This window comes from Alligator sinensis, unplaced genomic scaffold (genome assembly GCF_000455745.1).
Source record: "Alligator sinensis unplaced genomic scaffold, ASM45574v1 scaffold693_1, whole genome shotgun sequence".
NCBI classification, from domain to species: Eukaryota; Metazoa; Chordata; order Crocodylia; family Alligatoridae; genus Alligator; species Alligator sinensis.
Window position 1 is genome coordinate 979,491 of NW_005841987.1, and position 9,249 is coordinate 988,739.

The following is a 9,249-nucleotide window of genomic DNA, read 5'->3' on the forward strand; positions in this document are numbered from 1 at the left end:
AAGAGTTCATTGAAATGGTTACGGCATAGCAAAGTTCAGCACAGAAGGATCATTAGAAAAAGTTGACTTTTCCATATACATTAAAATGATGTATTTTTGTGAACTTAGTAAAAAGAAAGTAAGGCAGTTTCAGCAGAGTTTCTGACTCCTTTTAAATACATGTTAACATTTAAAACATGTTTTTTTAAATCTAAACCAGGATTAGGATGATATACTACTACAGGGAAAGCCAAAAGCTAATGGAAATCACAGAATAAAAAATTAAAAATATTTTGGTCTTAAAAAAAATAAATAAATGATCAATCTACCTTGCTATTTAACAATCTAGTCCAATTTTTTATGGGAGAATGGTGACACAGAAGAGTTAGACATTATTGTTTTCCACCTCAAATTATACTCTCTCCAACCTTTGCTTTGCATCAAAGCGGGCATGGAGATACAATATTTTAAAAGTGCAAGCAGGTTAATCTATCTTTTAGCTCCCAGCTTGCACTTTTAAAATTGTATCAGGAGATTGTTTTTGTTGCTGTTAAAGCAGCTTTGAACTACAAATTGTTTTTAACCAAGTATCGGTAACTTTGTTTTTGCTGTTGGTTCTCACATTCTTCTGAAATAAACCGTTCTGTTCATTTTGAAATCCAAGGAACCTTGGAAAATAATGGAGAAAATATTTAAAATAGTAATAAGAAATAGTGTTGTATAGTCCTGCAGGGGAAAGGATTTTAAAAAATATTTATACTGGAAATTTACTGAATTATCCATACATTTTAATCTGTCCATGTTCAAATATTTTACAGACTGAGGAAAAATATTTCCTTTTCACCAGACAATCATCTATTAGTAATAAGAATTTTCATTAATAGCTTACCTTAAAAAAAAAATCTGACTAAATATTGAATACACATTACATTCTACTAATTAGCTGTAGGTGAATGATATTATGTGTGTGTTGGCAGCAGTGGGGGAACAGGTCTTAGGTTTATTAATTTTTTTACTTGAGAAATAAAGGCCTTTTCATGTTCTAATAACTATATACTGTGATATAGATTTCAGAGAACTTAACGTTTCATGTTCACCAACTGATAATAAGGGATCACCCTTTCAAAGTTTCATGATACTGTTCTTTTCAATATCTAATATCTGGGTTTTGTAATGTGAATTAAACGTTCTAACCTTCTAGGTCAGAGGTAAGCAACTCCTGGCACATGTGCCACAACATGGCATACGCACCTAGGGGTAGACTGTGGGAGAACCACAAAGGGTCTAATCCTTGATGTTGCTGTCCAGCACTGGGCCCTTCCTCAACACCCACCTTGACATGCGCTTGCACATGTCTCTGGCAACAAGCTGGGTCAGGGCTCCAAGGACCCCAGGACAGCTGGTTGAAGCCTCCCCACCACCTGCTACAAGCAGCCCGGGGTCTGTGGCAGACGGCAGAGGCCTGCCTAGATCTTGGGCTGGCTGTAGCAGGCAGCCAGGAGGCTGTAAGCAGCAGCACCAGGGTCCGCAGAGGCCCAGCCTGGCTCATTGCCGGCAGCGAATACACATGCACCTTAGGGCACACGTCAGGGAAGGGGCTAGCGCTGCACTGCCACAAGAAGGATTGGACCCCTCGCAACTCCCCCACCATCCACCCCTGGCACACCAACATCTTACAAGACAAGGTTGAGGGTGTTTCTGGCACTGTGCCCAAAAACGTTGCCAACCCCTGTTCTAGGTGTTTATAGGCTGCAATCAAATCCTCAGCTATCTCTCTGATAAGCAAGTAGACTACGTTCATTGTGTCTTTCACTCTAAGACATGTTTTCCAATCTTTAATCATTCTCAAGACTCTTCTCTGAAGTCTCTCCAATTTTTCAGTATCTTTCCTACAATATTGATATGGATTTAGTATTCTAAATGGTAGTGATCACTGCCAAGTAGGAAGGTGATATATCATCCCTAACCAGACTCGCTATTCTCTTGCTTATATATACATGAATTGTATTAGCTTTTCTCACTGTAATACCGCAGGAAAACTCAGTTTCAAAATGATTCTCAAGTTACTGCTTTAGAGGAGCCCACCATCCTGTCAATATGGCCTGAATTTGTTCATAGATATATTCCTGTACATATTGCTAAACTGAAAACATATTGTTTTCTTGTTCCAGCTTACTAAAGATCTAGAGTGCCTACTAGTAACCTTTCATCTTTATTATTTACTAGTCCTCCAATCGTCGAGCCATCTGAAATTTACCAGAAATGGTTTCATGTTTTTATCTAGGTTATAAATTAAAATGTTGAATACCATAATGCCAAGAACTGATTACTGTAGGACCTCACTAGAAACCCACTCAGCAATAGCTCCCTATTTCCAATTATATTTAAGACATCTCATTCATTCAGGTTTTAATTGATTTAACCTGTGCCATGTTGATTCTGTATCATTTCCAATTGTTTTAAATTAAAAATCTGTGATTTTAATTATGTCTAAGTCAAATATGCTGCAGAAAGCTAAGCTCCACGTATGCAAATCTACTCTGCTGAAAAATCTATTGTTACTGTGCCTGGACTGTTTCCAGTACTAAAGACAAGTTATTTATAACTAACCATGGTATCTACATTTCAGTGCAATGTGCAATATAAGACTACCTACTTTTATATAAGTCTTAGCCTTTCTAAACACTGGGACAACAGTAGCTTTCTATCAACATTTTGGAACTCCCACAGTGTTGAAGACTTCTTGAAAATGAACTTCCAGTAAGCTCCTCAGGCAGTTCTTTTTGAACTCTTTGATGTAAGTTATATCAGCCAACTTTTTCCTAAACTCAAAAGTATTTATTTATATATTTTTATTATAAAAATAAACATTTAACAATTGCATTAGTCTTCTACCTTTACAATTCTAGTAAAGGCCTTTACTCTAGGAATCCTTTTGTTAAACAATTTTTAAACTTCTACAAGTCTCCCCCCTCCACTACAAGAACTTTATCTGAGTTCTATATTTTTTAAATATTTTCAAAAATTCATCACAGTCAAAAAGAGATATGGCACTTCATGCAGGTGTTGCAGATACCATGATGTACCCTCTGTACTTGAAACTGAGAAAAAGACTGTGGTGACCTGAGAGGATGAAATCATTTAGAAGCCACTGTGTTGGCACTCAAGCTCCTAAGGTGATCTGAAACTTGCAACAGGCCAGTGACAGAGTTAACAAAGAGTACTCTTCATGTTAAAAGGCATTGCAATGATTTCCAGGCACAGAACACGAAGTCCCATATCTTGACAAAACATATATACATGGCTTCAGAACAGATGACATAAGTTTCTGTGTATGAAAAAGTCCTGGTCTTATCTTCAAATTCAACCCTAAACCTAAATATGCCTAGCTTTAACAGCTGATCTAGATACATCCTGGAGCCTAAAGAACTATCATCTAGATCAATGGTTCTGAACCTTTTTCAGTAGATGTACCCCTTGGTCTCAGAGTGAGACTTCTCATACCCTCTTTCAATGGGAAATTAATTTTTCCCTGTGTTAGACAAGTATGAAATATATCTCACATGCCCCCTGATGAAGCTTCATGTACCCCCTGGGGGTATATGTACCCCCGGTTCAGAACCGCTGATCTAGATGATCAAAATCATGTAGGCCAGAAAAAAATCACTCTCGAACACTCTAGCATCATCAAGAAAAGACCCTAGAATGCAAGAAGATGATCTGTACCATATGATTAGTTCCATCAAAATTTCATTTTAGGGCTCACATGACGACAAAATAGCAGAACTATTTCTATAGTGGGAGATCTTTGCAGCTAATGAGAGAAGCATACGATTTGGCCATGTTGGCCCACAGTGTATAATACGTATTTTAGAACCTTATGAAAGCACAACATTTCAAATTGTGCATTTGACAACTATTTCAATTTGTGAAATTTCAAATTGTACAGCATTTGACAACTAATCTCTGCTGTCAACAGATACTGCAGTACTTTGCAAAAATTTTGTTAATTTTCATTGCTATAAGAATAAATACAAAAGCAATTCAGAACTTCTTATATTATTTCAGGGAACAAAAAAGTTTAATCTTTTTGACATATAATGCACTTCATTTGCCATAGGCAGGCCCAAAGCTTATTCTGGAAGATTACCAGTCTGGGTCAGTGACCTATAACTGCTGAAAAGCCAAGGACAAGAGATGAAGGAGGTCAATATTACAGAGAAGCCATTGTATTCCTATAGAGTCTTCCTTTAAAAGAAGAAAATCTATATAAGGATGTTACTGAGTATAAGCTTTGTGCCTTTTTTGAGGTCAAAATCATATTCCAAGTTTGAAAAGTGAATATTGGACTCATGATAAGCTTTTTGTGGTTTAAAAAGCAAAAATCACTTAGCTTACTATTTCCCTAGCATTGTCAACCACAGCACAGAAACACATCTTAGGACCAAGTCTATTATACTATCAATAACATTAATGTGGTTTGGAAAAAAAAGTTTGTAAACCCCTTATTAAGAAAGTGCTGCAGTGTTCTATGGTAATGGTCCATACACTGATAATTATTACAATGCTTGAGATCATTAGTGTAGACTACTTCACTTTTTAGAATGTTTTTTCTTAAAACAAAAAAAAAATTAAACTTATTCTGTATAAGGACTTCTCGAGCACATTTCTAAATGTTCTATGAAGGCAAACAAATGCCCTGACTAAACACACAATTAATAAAAGTCTATGTATTATTATAGTGTTTAGAGGCCTATTAAGGGACCTGGGCTCCACTGTTTTAAATTCTATAGAAACACAGAGCAAAATGAGGATCTCTAATCCAGAGAGCCTGCAATCTAAGACAAATAAGAGATGAATACAGACAGATACATGAGGGACCAGAATGAATCACTGAGACAATATTGCTCATTGTTGGCCTGAGCACATCAGCAGTCTAATTATTGTTTTGTAAGCATCGTAGTACAAGAGAATTTTATACCTTTGTACCTATATAATTTGCACTGTACAGCAGTACTTCGACCAGAAGTCCAGGAAAAATAACTGAGGCTGGTTCAAAGGGACTAAAATATCACTTTTCTCTAAATGAATTAAATTAAATTCCCTAAGTTCTCTACTCTAAACCCAACAAATGCACTGATTCTCTCCCATCTCACTCCTCTTTCTACATCTTCCCCATTGCTATCAGAACTCCCAAGGTTTCTATTTCTCGCAAGCACATAAAGCTCCCCTAGTCTCCTCCTCAACTTACCCATGAGCACCTCTTTATGCCTCTCAGTGAACATCTGTGACATCTGCAAGTAGACAGAAAAAGCTGATACTAAGTGGAATCTGGGTAAACTTACTGAGATGAGTATCAGACTCAAAATATATAGCTACTCCTTTCTGAGGAGCTAATTCCTTCCACTACCCCATACCGTTATAACTCTTAAAGAAATCCAATAGATCTGATTATTCAGCCTGTTTCCTCCTGTAGCATACAGATATGCTAGCTCTTCCCCATTATTATGGTCATCAGAATGCACCATGTACCTCTGCAATATTAGCAGCTGCTTGCCTCCAGAAATCATGAGTTTGGCCCAAAAAACATGAGGTTGGTTCCAAGTTGAGAGTTTCGTAAATAATAATTTTGGCTGTTTTTCACTTGTTTTTTCATTATAGCTTGCTTCCAAAAAAAAGCTGAAAACTTGCTTATTTATGAATCAATAAAGGTTGAAATTCTCACACAACCTGGTTAAAGCCCCAACAGCTGGGGCTTAAAAAAACAAGATACACAATAAAAATTAAGAAAGCTGACATAATTGTCCTCTCCTGAGGAAGCCCTAGAATGCCCTAGAAACCCTAAATTAACTGGCAGGAGGGTCCAAGAATAACATTATAGGACCCACTGGACCTGATTTGAACCTTCAAAAATTTCGAGGAGATAGGGTTTTTGGAGGGTGCAATTATAGGAAGTCTACAACTACACAGAAACATTTTTGGAGGAAAAGGAGATGGAGAAGGGCAGGAAAACTCACTCAAACTTGTTTTCAGGCTAAACCTCAAACCAGGCCTACAGACTTTTCCATAATAATTGAGTAAAGGACAGGGCCTGTTTGCTTTTATTTTAAATAAAAGGATTATTTCCAGCTCCTTGAGGCCTGGCTTTGAGATTAAGGTTTGTGCCTGACCAGCAGCATCTCAAAAAACAGTGCTTGACTTGCTCTCACAAAAACAAACTTCCAAGTATTCACACCATACCCATGATTCTAGCATATTAAGATACTTTAAAAGTTCTATGCAAAGTAAATATTGTAGCATGACTCACATAATTTTATAAGTACCTAGAAATTAGGTGCCACACCATTTGTTTTCTCAAATTTTAGCACACCAAATCTTTCTTTCCTATGTTCCAACCTTTTGACATGTTATTGGTGATATATAGTGTTGGTAATTTTATGTAACAGTTTGCCTTCAAAAATTAGTCAAAGTAAAAATACATTTACTGAAGGATTTTGGCCTATATTTGCATTTTTTATTCAGTTTTGCCCCATTGTTGTGTTTTGCCTTATTCCTTGTCCTCAACCCCGTCCCCTTAGTTCTTGATTCAATGAGCTGTGAAAGGTAACTTCTAAAGAATCTGAAAGAGAACAATCCATATCTCACAATACACTAGTAGATTTTAAGTTCTACTATTGAACAGAAACCTATAAAATACCTTTTTTCTCCTCTCCTTTCTTTCCCATAAATGTTTTAAACATATCTAAATCATAACTATGATGACCATTATCATGCAAAATGACTAAACGAGCAGCAGTTATAATTCTGTTAAGGAAAGAAGGCTCCTTTGGGCCAGGTACAGACATTACACTTTTAGCAGCATAAGCAATCAGAAATTGATCTATGCCTGCAACAGAACAGAAGTTCAGCACATACAGACTGTTTTAAAAATGGCAGAACCCAGCCTATGATTTGCCCTCCACCAAAGGGTAAGTGCGTGTTCTGGTTGCTACTGATCTACACCACTTAGGCTAGGGACAAAAATTACACATAAAACAATATAAGATCAGAAACCAGTTCAAATCTGTAACACAACAGAAGTTCAGTGCACACAAATCACTTTCCAAATGGCCAAAACCAATTTAAGATAACCCTGGAAGGATGTAGTAGCAGCCTAACTAATTTAGGTTAAATAGGTTTATTGAACTTCTGTTGCAGATCCCCTCTGGATTCAAGTTAACTCACAGTCCCCCAACATCCCAGGATGCTTTCCACCTCCCCCACACACACCCCCCCATCATAGGGTGGACAGGCTACCCTTGGCCCAAGCTGTTTGCTCCAACCGAGCAGGGAGGCATGCTCTAGCACAGGGGTAGGCAAAATGCAGCCTGGGGGCTGGATGTGGCCCGCTAGACCATCCTATCTGGCCCACGGGCCCCTAAAAAATTTAGACAATTAATATTTATCTGCCCTTGGCTGCCTATCATGCATCCCTTGATGGCTTGCCAAAACTCAGTAAGCGGCTCTCTGCCCAAAATAATTGCCCAGCCCTGCTCTAGCACCTCCCCAGCTTCTGGCCTGGGCCATTGCAGCCATGTGGCTGCATTTTCCAGAATCAAAAGTTGATGTCTGTTCACTTGCTTATCAGTTCAATCTATGCAGCTTAGACTATCCTACAAATATTGAATCGATTCAGCCTCGGGCTTTTTGACTGTCTGTACTTAGCCTTACAGAACAAAGCATAACTTAGATCAATTCCACCTGAGGCTTTTTGAATGTCTGTATCTAGAAGTTATTATCACTTGAGGTAAAAAAAGTAGTATCATTCTAAGATGAAAAAATTCTGCTCTTTTTTATTCACATTCATGAGACATTTATTTAGGGTTTTTTTGTTTTTTTCCTTATAGGCCATACTATACGTTGTAGTTCTACTCCATGGATTAGGATTGTTTAAAGGGTTTTTGAAAAAAATGCACAAATATTCTACTAACCATGAAAATGGTAAAATCAACTGGTGAAATCTAAAGTAGATGTTGGGAGTGGGGGGAGGAAATATAGACAACATCCAAACACTGATGAGAAAAAAAAAGATGCATTTAGACCCTGCTGAGGTTCTAAATGTCCACACTTCAGTTTGTAAATATGAATATCTGCAATTTGCCTTAGTAAAACATAAGATAAACTGAACCTATGGGAGAAAGCAACTTGTAGAATTTCTTCAGAAAAAATAACAGATTCTTTGTTAGTTTGGCCAAAGCATTTTTCCCCAATCACTTTATCACCCTCTGCATAACTTTAACACAAGGTAATATGATCTAATGCAGCAATACACTATAACAAATTTTCTTTGCTTTAAATATCATTCTCGTTCATACTATGATTCAGTTTAAAGAATCATTCAAAGATAAATCTAAATAAATAACAAGCTAGCTCTCAGGCAAACAAATGAATTTGCATTGTTTTATATTCATCATAAATATTTCACTTAATTACTGAGGTACCATGTTCAGAAATACAAAACAACATTATAAATTTATTAGCACTGTCCCTGCTGATTTTACAGAAGTTCTGTGGAATGTAAAAGCCAAATGTAGAAACAGGCTCAAGAGCATAACAAGAAGAATACACACCATATTCAAGCTGCTACTCTAGACTGGCACACAATGCTTTGCTGGATATATTTACCACAACTAAAGCACTCTGCCTTTAATCAGGTGTTACCCTATTTATTTTCAAAATCAGGGTCAACAAAAAAACCCTTTTCTTTCTGTTGTTTTCAAAACCCAAACATCCAAATTAGGCAAAAGCAATATCATCTTGAACATATCACAGGAGTTATTTTTCTCTCTTTGCAAAATTGTTAAAATGTAAAAAGGATGTAACAACATTTTTCAAAGGTTTAGCAAGGTCAGCTATGTGAAAAAAATGTGCTACAAAAACATAAAAGCTACAGTATGTAGCATTTATCATCAAAATTATTTAAGTTCTTTTAATGCCTCCAAAGGCTGTAGAAAAACATTTTAAAAATGTAAATAAGTGGGTCTCTTAGAAGAGGTTATTCTTCTTTGTAAACCACAGTAGCGTGGGTAATTTATAATTTTCAGAAAAATCTTAATCCCACAGGAAATATATACAGTTCATATTTATTTTTCAACATTATGTTGAATTTAACATGATATGCACTTTTTATTAATAGTGCAAACTATGTACTTGTAATTTGCTTCTAATAAATTATAATACACTTGGAATAGAGTATCAAATTAACTCAAAATGGTTCTATTTTGTACTTTT